The sequence below is a fragment of the Sphaeramia orbicularis genome, chromosome 18 (genome assembly GCF_902148855.1).
Source record: "Sphaeramia orbicularis chromosome 18, fSphaOr1.1, whole genome shotgun sequence".
Lineage (NCBI taxonomy): Eukaryota > Metazoa > Chordata > Actinopteri > Kurtiformes > Apogonidae > Sphaeramia > Sphaeramia orbicularis.
Genome location: NC_043974.1, coordinates 42,086,527 through 42,107,074, shown reverse-complemented (window position 1 = coordinate 42,107,074; position 20,548 = coordinate 42,086,527). Strand labels below are relative to the sequence as shown.

The following is a 20,548-nucleotide window of genomic DNA, read 5'->3' as shown; positions in this document are numbered from 1 at the left end:
CCAAAACAGGTTGGAAACCACTGCCTTAGGGCGCTTTCACACAACATACTCGAGTCTGTACCGTACTTGGATACGTTCACACCTTTCCTGCAGATGTTGCATTCACAAGCGTGTACCGCAGCTCATGCCCAAATACGAATGGGTGTTACAGGGTCGAAACAGGAGGTGGAGGTGTGGAAGGAATTCTGTTGCTATCCAACAAACGCGGAAGTCAGAAGAAGACCAACCCTTACGTCATCAACCGAGTGACTGTTCTGTTCACAGACAATACTTGGCCATTCTACAAAGGATTATAAAACCACAGAAGAATTAAATATTATGTCCATCATAAAGAAAAGTAAATCTACACTCAACTCCTGGTTACAAAGAGATATGTCAATTTTTGGATGGATTTTGGTCGCTAAAATTGAAGCACTTTCTATATTTACATATCCAGCTTTCTCTTTACCCGTTCCTGATCACTGAATTAAATCAATTAATCAAACAAATTCGAATTTTATTTGGAGAAATAAACATCATTATTTGAGAAAAGGAGATGTGGTAAAATCGTTAGATGAAGGAGGTCTAAATGTAATTGACTATGAAGCAATGAACGGCATGATCAAATGGTTGTAACAATTTTTTTAAAATTTGGATGATTTTTGGTTTCATATTCCCTCTAAAATATTTGAGAAATGTGGTGGAACAGATTTTCTGTTAAGATGTGGTTGTTGTATCACCAAGCTACCAGTTCAACAGGTCCTCCTGTATTGGAAACCAATTTATAATCAAAACTTTACCCCACATTCTGCTCCTATCTGGAAAAACAGATGTATCTTGTCCAGAAGAAAATCATTGTTTTATAATGACTGGGTGGAGGCAGGTATTTGGTCGATTTTGCATTTATTGGATTCCAGAGAGAATTTTCTTGAATATGATGTTTTTGTTCATAAATTTAATATAAAGTAAGTAAACAACAATACTCAGAGGTGATCAAAGTGATTTGGTCAAAGGAGTGTTGCTTTATGATAACAGAATACCCAGGATCTTCTTACTCTTTATAGATGATATTAATTTTATGGGAAAAAAATGTTTGAACAAATTCATGCGTGGTGCCTTCACATCTAATCTTTTCCCCTTACCATTAAAACAGAAAAATGTGTCAAAAGATTATCCTAAAGAAATTATAATCAGGATTAGGACCAAATACCTGACTCTACCCATATCCCCGAAAGCAAATGAAACACATTTTTAAACTTTAAATGATATCTACCCTTGTAATGAGTTTCTGAGACAAAGATTTAATATTGAGAAAAATAATTGTGTTTTTTGTGAATTTGAAATTGAGACTTTAGGACATTTGTTTTTTGACTGCACATACACCAGGACATTTTGGACGGCATCTCAAGACTGGACATCTGAAAAGGACATTCAATCGCCCAAACTGGAGTATAAAGACATTACATTTGGAGTGATAATGAAAAACAAAAAATGGGAAATTATGTACAACACTTTAATTATTATTGCTAAACAATTTATCCACAGATGTAGATTTATGAAGAGCATCCACTGTTCTCAATTTATATAAATAAAATAACAAACTTGTTTGAATGTATTGATGCCTGATTAGACCTCTGACTTCCTTTTTGTTATTTATTTTATTTTATTGTTTATTTATTTATTTATTTTATATAATGTTCTATTCAAATACTGTTCAGTAAAAGGTTGATATTGATGCTCGGTCTGGGAAAATGTTTCACTATGGAAATCTTTACAATGTATGGCCAGATTTTGCTTAATAAAGTTGGGGGAAAAAAAAGACGTTGGATCACATTCACATAGCATCGTACCGTGCTGGAGTACGGGCAGTCCATACCCATGACTACCTTCTTTTGACAGAACCAACCAAGGCTTTGCTGTGTTGGGGTCTAGATTAACTTCAACTGGTTGAGATGTATTATTTATTTATAAATGCAAAAACAATATTCTAATTTTCACCATGTCTCCTTTCCCAGTTAACACTAAAACCATTTGAAATTTGCACATACAAAGGTCATTTTTGCACAGTTTGTGTATTTCCATGGTTTCACAAAGTTGGAATTAATTATTTTTATCTCTTGTCAAGAAATAATTGTGACAATGCGATTTATTCTTGATAGTTAAAGTGTAACTGGGATTCAGGATGTAATCACTGCAGCAGGTCAAAGGTGATTACTGATGTGTGTAAAGCCAGAAATATTGTTGTGCTTTGTTCTGTCTTTTTTTTTTTTTTTTTTTTTTGCTGTATAGATAAAAAAGAACATTAGATAAAAATGTATATTATGTAAATAGTGGAAGAATGGGTAAAGAAATTGTTAAATTGAGTTGTGTGTGACAGGAATGGGGTAGGAACATATAACATATAAGTTATACTTCTGCCTACTCCAATTCAAATGTGAAAAGAAGAAAATATATGTTTTATGGGAATATTGTAAATATTATGAAAGTGGAACATATCTGAAATTAATTATCCACATTATTGATGTAAATAGGAATAAAAAGAGAAATGTGTTTGAAAATAAAATTATTCCAACTTTCCAACAGTGTAGTTAATTTGGTTGCATCTTTTTATTTAAAAAAAAAAAAAAAAAAATTGAACTATTTCACGTCTTCAAAAATGTTAATGAGTATGTTTGAAATTCATCCAGTTGGTTAAGATAATTCATTAATTGGTTAAGAAAAAATTATTGAAATTTGTTACAGACATAAAATACTTTCAATACATTCTGTATAAAAAAAACAAACATGGTAAAATGCTCATGTTTTCTTAAAACAAACATTGCATCTCCTGATAACACACACAATGAATGGCATCAACCAGCGGGTAGCATTGCGGCTAACTTAGCATGCTAGCATTAGCACAGACGCTAAACTCATTGAAAACACAACAGAATTCTTGTAGGATGAGTCGGAGATTACAAACAAGAAGTTACAGAAGTCCTGTAACACCCACTCGTACTCAGGCATTGGATGCGGTACACGTTTGTGAATGCAACATCTGCGGGAAAGGTGTGAACGTATCAAAGTACGGTACGGACTCGAGTACACTGTGTGAAAGCACCCTAAAAGTCAAATCATAGAACTTATTAACAACAAATTATTCAGAAGGATGATGATCTGAACCCAAACCAGTGTCATGGAATCTACCTTGGGTCAAAATTCATCTTAGGAAAAATTATGTTCATTTACATTTTCATTTTGGTTTAAATTCTACAGCATGACATTACAGTAGATCAGGGGTGGCCAACCCTGGTCCTGGAGAGCCACTATCCTGCATGTTTTAGATGCATGTTTCCCTCTTCCAGCACACTTGACAGTCATTATCAGCCTTCTGCAGAGCTCAATGACAGGCTTATCATTTAAATCAGGTGTGTTAGAAGAGGGGTACGTCTAAAACATGCAGGACCAGGGTTGGCCACCCCTGCAGTAGATCAACAAGTTTTTGGCTTGTGTTTTGAACCTGTGGTCTTTTATCTGGGCATATAAGACCTTTACATTTAGCTGCGAGGGACTGTTCCAGAATCAGCTCAGATACTTATAACCCACGAAAACCCAAACAACCACTGGTAACCAAAAGCATCTACTGATGTAAACTGTTTAATACCTATTGATCCACTAATCTGATCAATCCATGTAAATAATTGGTGTAAAATACAGTTGTTCATCTTTTCATGGTCATCAGATTTGACCCATTTGGACGTTCAGAGGCTCTGTAGTTACCATGGAAACATCATCATTTTCTACAACAGGGGTGCCCACCCCTGGTTCTCGAGATCTACTATCCTGCATGTTTCAGATGTTTCCCTCTTCCAGCACACATGATGGTCGTTGTCAGGCTTCTGCAGAGCTCGATGATAGGCTAATCATTTAAATCAGGTGTGTTGGAAGAGGGATACGTCTAAAACATGCAGGATAGGATTGGGCACTCCTGTTTTACAACAATGATTCACCAGTAAAACCCATGGAGTTGGATCAATGACAGTGGATGGACACACTGGGTTTATGTTCAGTAAATTATATATTTTAATGAAAAAGTCACTTTTTCTTCAGTTTTCTCCATTTCTGATATAATAAGCCTCAACTTTAATCAGAGGAATTTTTTTATATACTTTATTTTTGTCTCCATATTTTATAATAGACAAAATAAACAAAAAAAAACAAAAGACAGACTTCAACAATTAGAGCATCCCGGTTCAATCTCCAGACAAACAAAATACAGACAGGTTCAGGACAAATTAGGATAAGATTGTAAAGGTTCAAGGATTTCTTTGATTTACATACACATTCCATTTTTCCCAGTATTTTTTACACTTATCAGTAGTGAGTCTTAATGAGAAGCTCAGCCTTTCCATGTCATAAATTTCATTCACAACCGTTGTCCAGTCCAGAAGTGATGGGGGATCTTTGCACAACCTTTTTTGAGTTGTAGCTTTTTTTGCCCCTGCTAATAATATTAACAAAAGATGTCGGTCAGATTTCCTCATCTCGTGTGGTAGGTTACCCAAGTAATTCACAATTTAATCTGAGGTTTAATGAAAATCTACATGATCATTGAATTAAATATAGGAAAATACATGATTTACACTGAAAAAAAAAAACAAAATACAGAAGATAAATGATCATATAAATGATCATAAATCACTTAAAGGTTAAATGGAGAATAGATCATGTGAGAACTGCCATAAAAGTAGCAGTGGGTCTTTATGGGTTAAAACAGAAATGAGAGAGGGGACTAACCACCTCTGGAATCTGTTGACTGAGACCACAGTGGCTCCAGAGCAGAACCAGTGTGAACATGGTGTCACAGGCAGGTTTTGCTTGTGAACGCAACAAAACATAATGACCCTTTTTTTTTTTTTTTCACACTTTAACATATTTAAATATTTAACTGTCTTAATTCAGTTTTTTATGCCTCTTCCATAGTAATTTGATATTATTTTTGAAAGAAGAAGAAATGCCTACTGAAGGTTCTATTTGTTGTGTAACTTTTTTCCTTTTTTTATTGTGTTAAAGATTATAAGTTTGCATTTTGTTCTGACTTTGTATTTGTATGTTAAACTTTTGCTGTTTGAATATTTGTATTTGTCATGTCAGTAAAGTGGAATTTAGATTTGACATACTGTATATACTATTATATAGTCCCTGTTGGGCGGAAACCTTGTAAGTCCATTTTTGGTCTTTTTTTTTGTCATAAAATCTGTTCTCTTTACGGGTTCCAAAAGTCAGAACAGAACTGGAAAAGAAAGCTTTTAAGTGTTCTGCTCCCACTGCCTGGAACCACTTACAGAAGGACATTAAACTAATGGAACTGGTCTCTTTTAATACAAAGTCATTTTAAATCAATGGGAAAAGGACAAATGTGGGTGCAGATGTTTTTCTAATTGATTGAATTGGGTGTGGCTTAGAGATGCTTTTGAGGAATACTGTTTTTTATGTTTTATAAGTATGTTCTTATGAGTTTTACGTTTGTTTTTAGTACTGACTTTCATTTTGTTTTTGTATATTTTTAGTGTGGATGTATGGCTGTGATTTCCATTTTGTGTAACTTCTGCTGCTGCTGTCTTGGCCAGGACACTCTTAAAAAAGAGATTTTTAATCTCAATGAACTTTTTTTTCCTAGTTAAATAAAGGTTATAATATAATATAGTGATTCTTCATGTGGGCCTGGTTTTAGGAATATTTAACCAATGAAAAGTGTTGAAAACAGCTTGTGACTACACCTCTTAACTCCACTGATGTATTTAGAATATACATCGTTTTTTCAGTTTCCTGAAAAATAACCGTTTTGGACATAAGAGGTTTCTGCCCGACAGTGATGAGTACAGCCATTTCTAATTTTAGTTGTATTATCTAGTTTGTATGTTAAAGATTGGTTGGTTGGTTGGTTGGTTGGTTGGTTGGTTGGTTGATGTATTTATTTCAAATATGAATGTCAAAACAGAAGAAAATAAACAAAACACTTAAACATAAGACATATAAGACATATTCGAAAAGGAGTGAGAAGAAGTATAACTTATAAACTCCCACCTCTTCTCCTTATATAATTAATAACAATAATAACCTTCCTGGTCTAAGCATATCTATACTATACTATGACTGATACTTATTATTAAATACTACTACTACTACTACTACTACTAATAATAATAATAATAATGGTAATAATAATAAAGATTCACCCATAAAGACCCAGTACTACTTTTGTGGCAGTTCCCAAATCATTTTTCTCTGTATTTAACTTTTCTTAAGCGATTTATCACTATTTGTTATATACCTTACTGCACCATACCATAAGATACCGTGCCATGCCATATCAATTTATTCATAAAGCACTTTAAAAACTTAATAGTTGGCCAAAGTGCCGTACACAAATCATAAAACAATTGGGGGGGGAGTAAAAAAGTGATGACAAAAGATGCAGAGTTGGCTAAATACAAAAAAAATACAACCATTATAAAAACAAAGACAAATTTAACTCTGGTAAAAAAACAACATAGGAAATCTAAAAAGCCACTGTAAAAAGCTACACAGGAGCATTTTTATTTGACACTAACATAAGCACTGTTGTGTAAATCCATATTATTCCACATATGAATGACTTCCTGCCAGCGTCTGCAGAAGAATGACACATGTACACACTGTTGGTTCACATCTGAATGTGACTGTATCTATGAGTGTGAATGATTCAGTGTAAACAGGCTCTGAGCTTCCACTGAAAAATCTTCATTTTTTTGTCTTTAATAAATAACTTGACCAGTTTTGGTCAATTGGGAAAAATTTTCTAATAAAATCCCACTGGGAACATTTTCTCCTCTAACAGTTTTTTTGTTTGTTTGTTTGTTTGTTCCCTTTTTTGTGTGTGTTTCTGTAGAGATGTTTTGCTATTTATGCAAATTCTCCAGTTGGGTTTGTCAGTTTACCACAGATGTTCAGTTTCTATTACCATTTAGGGAAATCATGGAACATAAACGGACCTTTTCTTTCCTCTTTTGGTGTCAGTTTTCAGTTTTCTGACAGTCTTCTTTTCTTCTGGTTTCCCCTTTCTTTCTTTACTTATTTGCCTCCATTTTTCCTTCACTGTTTTCTTCCCTTCTATCTTCTTTCCTTTCTTGCATGTACTTCTTTCACCTGCTTACCTTCCTTTCTTTTTTCCGTTTCATGGTGTCAAGCCTATCTATCTATTTATCTATCTGTCTGTCTGTCTGTCTGTCTGTCTGTCTGTCTATCTGACACCTCCTCCAGCTCTTCTAGCTCTAGCCTCCTCAGCTGGCCCCTCTGGATGTGCAGGAGCAGAAGGCTCCTTGGTGACTGAGCTCCTCCCCCTATCCCTAAGGGTGCGACCAGCCACCATACGGAGGAAACTCATTTCAACCGCTTGTGTCCAGGATCTTGTCCTTTCAGTCATGACCCAACGCTCATGACCATAGGTGAGAGTAGGAATGAAGTCTGACCGGTAAATCGAGAGCTTCACCTTTTGGCTCAGCTCCGTCTTCACCACAACAGACTGATACAACATCTGCATCACTGCAGACGCTGCACTAATCCATCTGTCAATCTCTCTCTCTCTCTCTCTCTCACACACACACACACACACACACACACACACACACACACACACACACACACACACACACAAATATTTACAGCTTGGTCCCCCCCAGTTCTAAAATCCTATCTGCACCCCTGCACAGGAGCATTTTTATTTGACACTAACATAAGCACTGTTGTGTAAATCTATATTATTCCAAATATGAATGACTTCCTGCCAGCGTCTGCAGAAGAATGACACATGTACACACTGTTGGTTCACATCTGAATGTGACTGTATCTATGAGTGTGAATGATTCAGTGTAAACAGGCTCTGAGCTTCCACTGAAAAATCTTCATTTGTTTGTTCTGTAATAAATTACTTGACCAGTTTAGGTCATTTGGGGAACGTTTTCTTATAAAATCCCACTGGGAACATTTTCTCCTCTAACAGTTTTTGTTGTTTGTTTTTTCCCTTTTTTATGGTTTCTGTAGAAATGTTGCGCTGTTTATGCAAATTCTCCAGTAGGGTTTGTCAGTTTATCACAGATGTTGAGTTTCTATTACCATTAAGGGAAATTACTGAACATAAACGGACCTTTCCTTCCCTCTATCTATCTATCTTTATTATTTTGTGCTGTTATAAATATCTTTACCAGTGCTTGTCATTTTCAGAAGAAATGTTTTCTACAGAAATTCCTCAGAAAACATTTTCTCCTCCAGTCACTTGTTTTTATCCGTTTTTGCACAGATCTGTGAGGTTTATGCTGGTAGTTTTATTGCTATTTATTGTGTTTGTTTATCACAGGTGCTGAGTTTGTACCGCTGTTTGAGGAAATATCTGAACCTCAAACTTATCGTCATTGTCAGTATGTGTGAGTCATTTCTTCTGTTTTCTTTTCTCTCCTTCCTTCCTTCTATACATCCTACTCCTATTTCCTTCACTATTCCTTCCTTCATTCTTTCCTTCCTTTCTAAACTTTTGTTCCATTTGTCTTTCCTTCTTTTTTCTTGTTTCTTGTCTTCCTACCGACCATCCTTCCAATCATCTGCCTGCCTTCCTTCAGTTTTTCTTTCTTTCTTTCTTTCTTTCTTTCTTTCTTTCTTTCTTTCTTTCTTTCTTTCTTTCTTTCTTTCTTTCTTTCTTTCTTTCTTTCTTTCTTTCTTTCACACCAGGGATACAGATGTTCAGTCAGTTTTGGCCTTGATATACACACTTGTATATGTATGTGTTTATTATTGTCTCTCATTCCTTTCTGCATTTTCTTCTCTGTCATATTTTATGCAGTATATTTCCAGCCAAACTGTAAAACTCCTCTCAAAGCTATTAAAATATCCATAACTTTCTACCTTATTACTGTACAACATGCTAAATAAAGGTGTTAAATCTGTCATAGAACTTGCAATCAAGCAGCGGTGATAATATGCAACTATTTCCATCCAAAATATCCTTTAAATAATGTGATCTGATTTGATTTTTCTGACAATATCAGCATTACTTTATTTGAGGAAAGTGCAGGTAAAAATTATACTTGACAACCAGATCCACATGGACAGAGGTGTAGTCCAGGGTATATGGGGGTATTTGGAGCGTACCCACTTATTTTCCAGTCAGTACTGGGTATACCCACTTCTAAATCCCCCTGATGCGCACCATTCAGTCGTATCTGAGCCAAATTGCCCATGTTTTCCCCAGGATGGTGAAGCCATGACCCGCCCTACTCTGCCTCTAATTGGCTAGTATTCATTGCCTTCACTGCTTAGATTGGTTACCTTTAGGCATGAGGACTGATGAGCCAATCAGAGGTAGAGTAGGGCATGTCATGCTGAGGAAATTATTGCTAATTAACGCTGAACACCTCTGGAACCTGATTAGTCACCTCAGGTGCCAGTACCACCCCAGTTGATTGACAGGTCACTGCACACACATATTTCTGAGGTAAGTCTTAAGGTTGTTTCCAAATGAGTCACTGTTTTAACCCTTTCGTGCATGAATTATGAGAACCTTAATCAAGACTTTTTATCCCGAGTGTTTTTATTCCTCTTTAGGCATAAAAAAAAAAAAAAAATGTGACTGAATTTTTTTTTTTTTAATCAACCTGTTTTTCATGGAGTAACAAAAATGTCCACAAAGCGACACCATGAATTTTATCCTTGAAGCAAAGAAACATGTATTTAAAACCCAATATCATAAAGTGATATGAAAACAGTGAAATGAAACCATGTTTAATGCAGCTAATCTGATGTTTTCCTCACATTTTAACATATTCTAATACTAGTTATTACTCACTTCATGGAGATAATATGCAAAAAATAAATATTAACAATTGATTTCCACTCAAGAACCAATCAAGAACAGCAGAGTTACAATAATGGTATGAACTGCAGTTTATGAGATGATGCATAAGTGTCCACTGTGTTGGCTGATATGGAACTAAAACAACAAAACCCATGAATATACAAGAGTAAAGCTGTAGAGTAACTGTCCACTGTAGTGACCACTATGCATGAAAGGGTTAAACTGCTGGCCACATGACTGCACATTTAGAGAAGAGATTTTGTCACCATTAGTTAAACTGTGTGAGTGGGTTAGCGTGTATGAAAAGCTAATGTTATTCTATGTTTGCCTCATGTTGAATACATTTACATTCATGCAGCTGCTTGTGTGACCAGTAAAACCTACAAACTGCTCCTGATCAAGTCATGGTAAATTTATAATAGTAAACAAAGACTACTGACAGATTTTTGGGTAAAGTAAATAGAGGAGTCTTTATATGTCACCGTTTTTCTGGACCACTGGGAAAAAAAAAAGAAGGCAAAAATTGAGAGTATACCCACTTCTCCGGGGACCACTACACTGCACATGGAGTATGTGGTCACAGAAAGTTCAGCCAAAAAACAAACAAACATTTGTTAGCACAAGTCAGTCTTCCTGCTGTATGTGAGACAGTTGTGTGTTGTTCTGAGCATTAATATTTAAAGTGAAATGGGAGTAAAAAAACAAAACAAACAAACAAAAAAAACAATCTATACCAGAAGAGGACAAAGCAGTTGATGTTCATTTTTATATTTTCTGAAACTTGTCTTTATCATGTTTAATTAAGTGGCCATTGTCACCAATGTCAGACTGTAATGGGTGGCTATGTACACCAGGGGGAGCAGCAGCTTTGAAAATAAATGTGATTTTCTCTGTAACACCGGGCTGTCAAACTCATTTTAGTTCAGGTTCCACATTCAGCCCAATATGATCTCAAGCAGGCTGGAAATGTAAAAAAAAAAAAAAATATAAACAAAACATAATAACCTATAAATAATGACAACTCCATTTTCCCTTTGCTTCAGTACAATAAAAAAACATTAAATTATGAAAACATTTACACTTACCAACTATCTCTTACATAAAAGATGTGAATAACCTTAAAAAAACTGAAATGTGAAATGAAAAGAAAAAGAAGTGTAATTTTAACAATATTATGCCTGAACTTGTCATTTATACATGTGCGTTATACACAATGTTACATAAACATTTGGTAACAGGTCAAATATTGTTAAAATTTTGGAGTTTGGAACCAAAATAAGAACAATTTCAACAATATTACATCTCATATTATTATTATTATTATTAGTAGTAGTAGTAGTACAACTTACAGATCACCGTGGACCTACAAATTCCCCAAAACATTTAGTAACAGGTATAATATTGTTAAAATTGTGCTTATTTTTCTTAAGACATTCCAGGTTGTTCATATTTGTTCTGGTTATTCACATTTTATTGTTAAAGTATAATTTGTTTATGCAAATGTTTTTATTGCCTAATGTTATTTTTTCACATTAAACCAGGAAGAAAATTTGGAGTTGTCATTATCTATTGGTTATTATACTATTATTTTACTTGATGAACTAAAATGAGTTCGACACCCTTGACTGTGAATATCTGCAGTGTAATTTTTACACTCTGCATATTCATCCCATGGGCCAGAATGGACCCTTTGGTGGGCTGGTTACACCCCTGCTTTAAGACATTAACAGCAGGATAACAGCACAGAGGTGTAAGAAATCCACACTAGTTTCCACCAGTAGAAGTGCAGAAATGTAAAAAAAAACAAAAAAACAAAACAAAAAAAAAACAGAACTACATTTTTTGATTTCTTGATTAAATTTAAAGGTCTTGATGGTACATTTGAAGTAGATGTTTGTGTGCAAAGTGAACTGAACCTCACCACAAATTAATATAATATTAAGACAATTCTAACTTCAAATCAAATCCAAAACAATAAACTGAAAATACGCTCTATCTAAAAAAGTCAGCTATTTTTCCTATGAAGGTTCAGGAACTTCTGCTTTAAGATGCTGCACATGTTTTATCACTCAGCTGTATCCAGTGAACTCCTCTATGCTACTGTCTGCTGGGGAGGAAGCATCAACCACAAGAATGTTACAGCAAACTTGTGGCTGACTCTTACAAGATTTGAGAACTGATAAACTTTTTTAAATGCATCTTAATTGTTTTTTTGTTTGTTTGTTTTTTACTGTAACAACATATGTCAGTTTGTTCATATTTTTTATGCAACCACTGATCACATACAGTCACGGAAAAAAATTATTAGACCATCAAATGACATCAAAAACAATGGTTATGCAATCAAGTACTAACTCCTGTGTGTATCATGTGACTAAAACAGACAGACAAGAAAACATGGAATGCCTAAAAGCACTGTTTTTGGCAGTACAGTGATGTAAGAACTTAATTGATTTTGGTTATTATCAGGAAAACATGGAAAATGGATAGATATCAGCTCTGAAATTAGACTCTTACGAGCTATTTTTGTTGTTCTCATTATATTTGTCTAAACAAATATACCTTTAGTTGTACCAGGCATTAAAATGAACAAGAAACTGAAGAAAACAAGGGTGGTCTAATAATTTTTTCCTTGACTGTATCTTTTTACACATACCTTAATGAGATTTTTTCTGAATATTTTTTTTTTTATTGTAAAATCCATATTTTTCACTAGATTTCATTTCATGCTATTATTGTGAATTAGGCTTCTGTCAAAATGACCAGATGTTTCCTGTTTAAGTGTGATTATTGGTGTTTTATTTATTGTTCAGAGGCCATTGTTTGGGCTCTAATATCTCCTGTGGATGGATGGTTTACTTTGGTTTGCCACTTACATGTCTTTTCTCAGGCTGGAGAGTGAATGCATTTAGTCAAGAACTGTAATTGAAAAGTCACCTTGAGCTGTTGGGACTTTTACTGGACCATTTCTTTAATTCAGACCAAATTGGGTTTATAGATTGCCAGTGACCTAGAAGAGATCTGATTCAGTTTTGGGAAAAGTGGGTCAAAGTTCAAATGTTTTTAATGAATTTTTAAAATCTTTTTTTTTTACCCATTCACTTAAAATGAATAGAATTTCAAAAATCTGTAGCAGCAAAACTGTTTATTGAATTCATACCAAATTTGGTTATAGATTGCTGGTGACCCAGAATACATGTCATTACATTTTAGAAAACATAGGTCAAAGTTCAAATTTGTTATGAATTTTTATAGTCTTTTTTGTTCTCCCATTTACTTATAATGGCCAACATTTCAAATGTCTGTAAAAACATCAGTTTTGTTTAAATTTACTTCAAACTTGCCACATATATAGAGGCAATTGATATGCTGACATCACCATATGCATAGACATGCAAGGGGCGGGGTTTGTTGTACCTGGCACCACTTGTTCACTTTATCTGACAGCTTTAGAACTGAAATTACTGATTCATTAATGGATCAATCGATGGACTGAAACACTTTAATAATGTGATACCTCTGACAAAATTGCATGGTTTTTCCAGTAAAATGTTAAAATTTCCTCATTCCACATGTTAATGATTTCATCAGATCATATGAATGTTATATCTCCTTTTTTTTTTTTTTTTTTTTTTTTTTTTTAAACATATCTGCTTGCACTAAATCATGTATTTTAGTTCTGTCCCATATTTGATGTTTGGATCACTTTTTCCAGTAGACTGAGCTAAATCATTCTCATCTTACCTTTGTCTATTTGCCATTCATCAGTGAGGTACGTTAGTGTGGCTGCCACCACTTGTACCATATCCACTGACATCACAGACTGTAATCACTGCAGTATATCCAAAAGCCAAAATGTCAGTTTCACTGTTACTCTTAAAAAGCTCTCAAATTAGTTCTAAAAATAACTGAGTCGTATTTTCGAAGTATGAAAGTAATGTTCAGAATGTTGCATAAGGATTCTGGAAAAGCATTATATTTAAGATTCCAGACCTTTGTTACATCTCCCTAGCAGACATAATGATTATTTATGTGTTGTCTTACATTTGGATGATGGTTATTCATTTTAACCCACAAAGACCCAGTGGTATTTTTGGGACAGTTCACAGATGATTTTTTTCTTTCTATTTAAGCTTTCTTACGTGATTTCTCACCATTTATTATAATAATATCACCTATATTTTGCATTTTTACGTGAAAATCAGGTATTTTCCAATATTTCATTTCCTAATCATGAAGATGTTCATTAAAGCTCAGATTAAAGTTAAGGGTTATTATATCAGAAGGAGAGAAAACTTAATTAAAAGGGCCTTTTTCAGTAAATTGTATTATTAACTGAGCATAAACCTAGTGTCTCCATCCACTGTCATTGATCCAACTCCTTGGGTTTTACGGGTGAATCAATGTTGTAGAAGATGATGGTGTTTCCATGGTAACTATGGAGCCTCTGAACATCCAAATGGGTCATATCTGATGACCATGAAAAGACGACAAACTGTATTTTACACCAATTATTGACATGGATTGATAGAATTAGTGGATCAACAAGTATTAAACAGTTAAGATCAGCTCATGTCCACACAAAACGTCTTTTCTTATCTGATCTTTTTCTTTGTCGTTTTCAAAAAAGTGCACCATAAACACAGAATCGTTTCAAGGAATATCTGGTTCCATATGAACCCACTGCAAATGACTGAAAATGATGTAATACAAATGCCAGGCCTGTATGTGGTGTTGTAAGGCTCTCATACGAAACAAAGAAGAAGATGTGGAGCATGTTGTCCTTCTGGTTGCCACTCTCCACAGTAGATCCAAGAGCATGTTGTGAATATTGTTGCTATGATTGTTTGTTACTCATTGTAATGAAAGAGTAGCTGAAGATTTTGATTTAGTATTTCCAATAAGCTCAATAGCTGTTATAGCGTGAGCACCACTACATTGTCCGCCATTGTTGTTGTTGTTGTTGTTGTGAAGTGGTGTCTTGCTTCAGGGGTGAAAGGTTATAGAGGTGGGGCTATGACATCATCGTTTTAGAAAAGTTGCAGTTTGGTCGCACAGATGAAGATGTGAAACTGGCATTCTCAAATGTATCCACTTTGGGACTCAGTTTCAAAAAGTTGTGGTTTCAGAGACTGAAAATGCCGGTTTCATGTGGACAAAATGTCTATCCGATACAAAACTTTTGCAGATACGACTGAAACCGTCTTCTGTTTAGATATGTTTATTAAATTTCAAAATACAGAATACACACAGGTATTCACACACATAAAAAAAAGAAAAAAAAAAATCAAACAAAACCTACTTAACCCTCCCAAACCCCTTGCCGTCACCAGATCTATGTGCATATCGTCGGCTTCCTGATAAAACCTGCTATGTGACTTTTGGTAAATTTTACAGGAGAAAGAAAAAAACTGTTTATATAACAGGAAACTGTGAAATATGACAAAAAAAATCTGTTCCTTTAATGTTGGTACTTATGATGGAAGTCAAACAACTTTCACAGGAGAGTGAAATTTGAAGCTTTAATAGGGGAGATAGCAGGTTTTTATTCCCAACCAAAAATGTCACTTAGCAGGTTTTATCAGGAAGCCGACGATATACAATATGGCACTGTGGATAAAAATAAAATTACATACCAGAGTGTTACATACACACGGTGTTAAGGGCCTTGTACATGCATCGTAGGATTGTCAAAAAAGATTAAAGGTGTGGGAGACTTCCATGACCAATTTTTCATCAAATCTGTCAAACCTCAGTCATATCCTCAGTATCACGGATCTGTCAGTCTTTCTGTCATTACTCACCTGGATCTCTTGCATTACGGTGAACAGTTTCTTAGTGCCATCCACCAGAAATAAACCATGTGTTATAATCAGAGCAGGGAGGTCACTTGGGCATCTTCGGAATTTTGTCGCGACATGCATTGTGGGAAATGGATGCTCGCGCAGCCGCCTGACAGAGGCAGCTAGAACAGACACAACACGGAAACGGCAGGAGCTCCCCTCCCTCTATGCATATTCCTCCAGCCGTTTCCGCGTTTCAGACGTTTTCATGTTGTGTTTGTTTCATTCATATAATGTCATATGGTTGCACTGCCGCTGCCGCTGCAGGCAGCTGTGTGAACCTCCCTTTCCCACAATGCACGTTGCGACAAAATTCCGAAGATGCCCGAGTTCCCTCCCGGCTCTGTTTGTAAACACATGGTTTGTTTATGGTGGATGGCACTAAGAAATTGTTCACCGTAATGCAAGAGATTCAGGTGAGTAATCACACAAAGACTTACAGATTCATGATACTGAGGATATGACTGAGGTTTTACAGATTTGATGAAAAATTGGTCATGAAAGTCTCCCGCACCTTTAAGAAAGATTTCCACACTTTATGAAACTTCTGTTCAGATCCACACAATGTGTATCGGATTTTTTCAAGTTTAAGATTGCAGATCACTTCTGTGACCCAATGTCCAACAGAAGGTGGAGCAGGTTCCTTCCACCTTGTAAGAATAAGGCAGCGTGCCAAAAGAGTACTGAAGGCAACCACCTTGTGTCCACCTGCTGGTAGCTGCAGCCCTCTAGGAACAATGCCGAACAATGCGGCAAAAGGGTCACCAAAACTGTCTTCGTATGGACAGGGCCTATATGTCCACAAATGAGCACGTCATGCATGAAAGGGTTAAAATAAATAAATAAAATTAATCTGAATCGGACACACTCTATGACACACAAAAAACTGAACTAAATGGGTTCTAAAGGTTAAAGTCATGATTTATTGTGACCTGTCAACATGACAAGAAGCCGCACATTAGAAATATCTGATATGTATGGAATGGAACATGGTATAAAACATCAGAAAATGAATGCAATAAATCTGGTTTTGTCTGAACACAGCCCTTTAAAATATGAACAGTGCTGCAGTCACCATCATGCATAACTTTTCTGTGAGTTATGAGGAGGTTAAAGCTCAGACATTTATCATGACAACAGAAGTATTTCAGTCATTTTTACTGTTTTGAGTGTAAATTTCCTGACACATGGCACATTCACATACAGGTGAATGTGCTGTGAAGCTGTCTGTCTATCTGCCTTCCTATTGGCTCCTCAGATGAGCACATCAGGCTCTGATTGGAGGGGGAAGTGACATCAGCCGAGTGTCTCACTTGTCCAAACTGAAAAGTGACGGACTGCTCCTTTAACGTTCCGCGTGCGCGTGTCCCCAGTCCCAATGGAAAGTCGCATGTCGACAAAGATCTTTTGTGTACGAGAAGATGATCCAGAAGAATTGAACTGGCGATATCTCACTCTGCATTACCAAGACATGTGCGAAGATTATTTGTGTATAATTAGTAGTTAGAAATTCTGTCTTGTCTATGACTCATTTTAAGCAGGCAAAGACTTGTAATAAAACAAATAAACTACAAATATACTTGAACCACGAAAACTGACAACTAATTGAAACAATTAGCATTCATCACAACTTTGAAATTACTTTGTAAATTAATAATTTGTGCACAAATAATCACTCAAATATTTACAGTTGAAGCTCTTTCAGTATCTTCAAAAGTATTAAAAATCCATTTTATTGTAATGATTTGGTGAATACAGGACTTATATTTTCTTTACTATATAACATGATCCCTCAATGGTAAAATGTAACTGGGTGCTTTAACTTCACTAAAGTATAAATGGCATTCAGCATTCTAATTTCTTTCTTTTTTTTTTTAGAAATAAAAGTCCATATTCAGATAAGAGAATGCAGAAGAGTGAGGGGTGATACTTGCCAAGCTAATGCTCCCTTATTGAAAACACCAAAAACACTGACTGGCACTGTAAAATTAAAACTCACTAAGAAATTTAAGCCACTTATAAATAATAACAAACTAGAGTGTTGACCCATGGGGATCCATGGGTTCCAGATGTGTCAGTTTTTATGCTGTTGTGTATTTCTGCATGCTATACAACATTTGTCCTGCAGTCACCACCGAAGTGTTCTGGCCATAGCAATATGATTGTAAAGCTATTGTATTCCAAAATTACTAATATCTCCCAAAATATTGGTCCTATCAACTTGCCGTTTTCGCTATTGTCTTCCTTGACCAAAAATACATAAATATGACAAACTGCAGCAGTCAGCTCTGTACAGATTTTGTGTGAATCCCTGGACACACACACATACACACACACACACACACACACACACACACAGAGGCCACTTGGCCATATTATAAAATATGTTTATGTTTATGTTTACGCATTTGGCAGACGCTTTTTTCCAAAGCGACTTACAGGGGAAAACCAATTAAATCACTCAATCAATCAATTTTTATTTATATAGCGCCAGATCACAAAAAAAGTTATCTCTTGACATTTTATATATAGAGTTGGTCAAAACCAGACTCTAAGTCAATTTACAGAAACCCAACAGAATACAGATACAGTTGCATTTGCTAACAATTATGCCAACTTGAGGCCATGTCTAAACAGACCAATTAAGTACTGCCTGATCTGAAAAACCATATGATCTAATCTGAGTTCATGCTAACATCAGGAATAGTTATACTTGGCAAACAGGCTGGACATTGTAAATAAGAACCAGAGGACTTCATGACATAATCCTTCAATAGTTTTGTTAATGAAACTTCTTAAACGCACCTACACTAGAGAAGCCTGTCAGGAATAAGTGTAAACTTACTATTCGGGCCAAAATATTTTTGGTGTGTTGCAATCAGACATTGGTTTTACATTAGTTGTGTCTTGCTGGTGTCAGAGTGAGACCTCTGTCACAGAGGGGGAGGCCCGGCTCAGAGCAGAGCTGGGCGGGGCGGAGCGGCCCACAGTCCCGGGGCTCGCGGCTGACTGGTTGGCTGATCTGACTCCATGGGAGCCTGCACTCTTCCGTCACGGGAACGCGCCCGCAATCACACGCACACACACCGCCGCGCGGCCAGGCCACCGGCCAGCCTCTGCCACTCTCCCCCCCCTCCACTTTTTTCCTTTTTAAAACTACACTTTCCGTCAAAGCTTTCCCGGTTTACCGTTAAACTTCCCCCCAGCCCAGCCCGGACAGGATCAAAAGAAGTGGACACCGGGCCGGACAGACACCGGATTACCGTGTAGTAGCCACTAGCAGCCGGACCTGCCGTGATTCGCCGCCCCGCCAGCTGCGGGCCTCAACTTTCCTTCATTTGGATCCAACTTTTTTCCCCACTTTTTTTCCTGTCTGACGTCACTTTTACCGGCGTCAGCTCCGAGTACAGTTGACAAAGACCCGCCGTTACACCGGAGGAACCGACTTTAGCTAACGTTTGAACTTTTCTTGTGTGCGCGTGTGAAACAGCAGCAGCGCCCCCACCCAACTTTGTGACTCTGTCCGTCTGTGTGTGTGTGTGTGTCCCGGTACCGACAGGCCCGGACCGGTCCCACGACCAGCACCACGGCTGGTTCACGGGCGGACACACCGGCAGTTGGTTTATTATTAATTTGTTTGTTTTGTTCTGTTTTGTGAACGGAGAGATGGAGACTGTGTGAACGTATCAGCGCGTGGCTTCCACGAGACTCCCCGTTTCCTCCGGTCCAGTAGAGGTGAGTCATCCCGGTACCATTATATAACAATAATAACAACCCCAGATTGGTACAGTATACACTTAAATGACGTTTACGACAGGATTAGTCTGTGATTCCCAGCATTCAAGCACAAACCATGACAGATGAATTTGATCCTTATTTTTGTGTTTTACTGACAGGTTAACATGAGAAAACTAATCAATAACATCATTAAAACAAAGGAAACACCTTTCAGATCATTTTAAGACGATATTTTGAAGGTTTGAAGGTATAGAGTTCATTCATGTAAAGTTTATAAAGTAAATAAAAGTGAAAAAAGAGTGAAAACGCCCTTTATAGAAGCTCACCTGGGGAAAATGACACCGGTGTTTTTCAAGCTGACAGAGTTAGTGTGTTTTTGTCTTTCTTACTCTTATATAGGACTTGATCACAAACTTCTTTAACCAGTCATTTTTTTTTCATTAAACAAGCTTTTCATTAAACAAGCTAAATAAAATAGCACACAGGCTAATTTGTCAGATCTCCAAATATCCTTTCAAATCCTGATAATACTTTTCAAACTTGGCATGACATGTTGAGTCCTACACTTTATTTAGGACATCTGGTGCAGATTTTATTCAGTTGTGGGATAAGTGTAAAATATTGATGTTCTTTAAAGTTTAAAAGGTTCAACAGAAAATGCTTTTCAGTTAGGCCCAGCACACACAGAACTTAGATTTGACTTACAGTTTGCATAACTTAGCCTAAGCTTTGATTATGTGCTAATGAATTAATCAATTCTTCTTTTGACAATCAGTTGGTTTGACTCTTCTATTAAGAATAAAAATCTAAGTGTTCTGATTGTTATAAGTTGCTTGTGAACCACACAAGTCATATTGAGGATGTCATTTTGAGCTTTTGGATACATTCATACTGACATTTTCCATCATTTTCTGCCATTCTATCAAGTAAATAAGTAGCTGATTAACTGATAAAACAATCAACAATTATTAAAAACTATTTTCAGCTGCTGCACCTAGAGTAATTTCCAATAATGCTGTAAACTGCTCATTGAACTATCTAATTTGCTGCGTTATTACACAACAGTTTGCATTTAGAAGTGACCACAAATCAGTTATGCTAATGTACTTAATACTGACCAGCA

General features: G+C 36.1%; 2 protein-coding genes across 4 annotated transcripts in view; one reads left to right on the top strand and one right to left on the bottom strand.

Annotated features, from left to right (window-relative positions):
- Nucleotides 1-20,548, bottom strand: part of LOC115438644 (oocyte zinc finger protein XlCOF15-like) — a 143,125-nt gene that overhangs the window by 69,013 nt on the left and 53,564 nt on the right. The window lies entirely within an intron of this gene.
- The window catches only part of kif1ca (kinesin family member 1C, a), a 40,039-nt gene continuing 38,271 nt past the window's right edge, over nt 18,781-20,548 (top strand). For all 3 annotated transcript variants that reach the window (XM_030162335.1, XM_030162334.1, XM_030162333.1), the window contains exon 1: nt 18,781-19,422. The gene's annotated coding sequence lies outside the window, so the exon portion shown is untranslated. The remainder of the gene's footprint in view (nt 19,423-20,548) is intronic.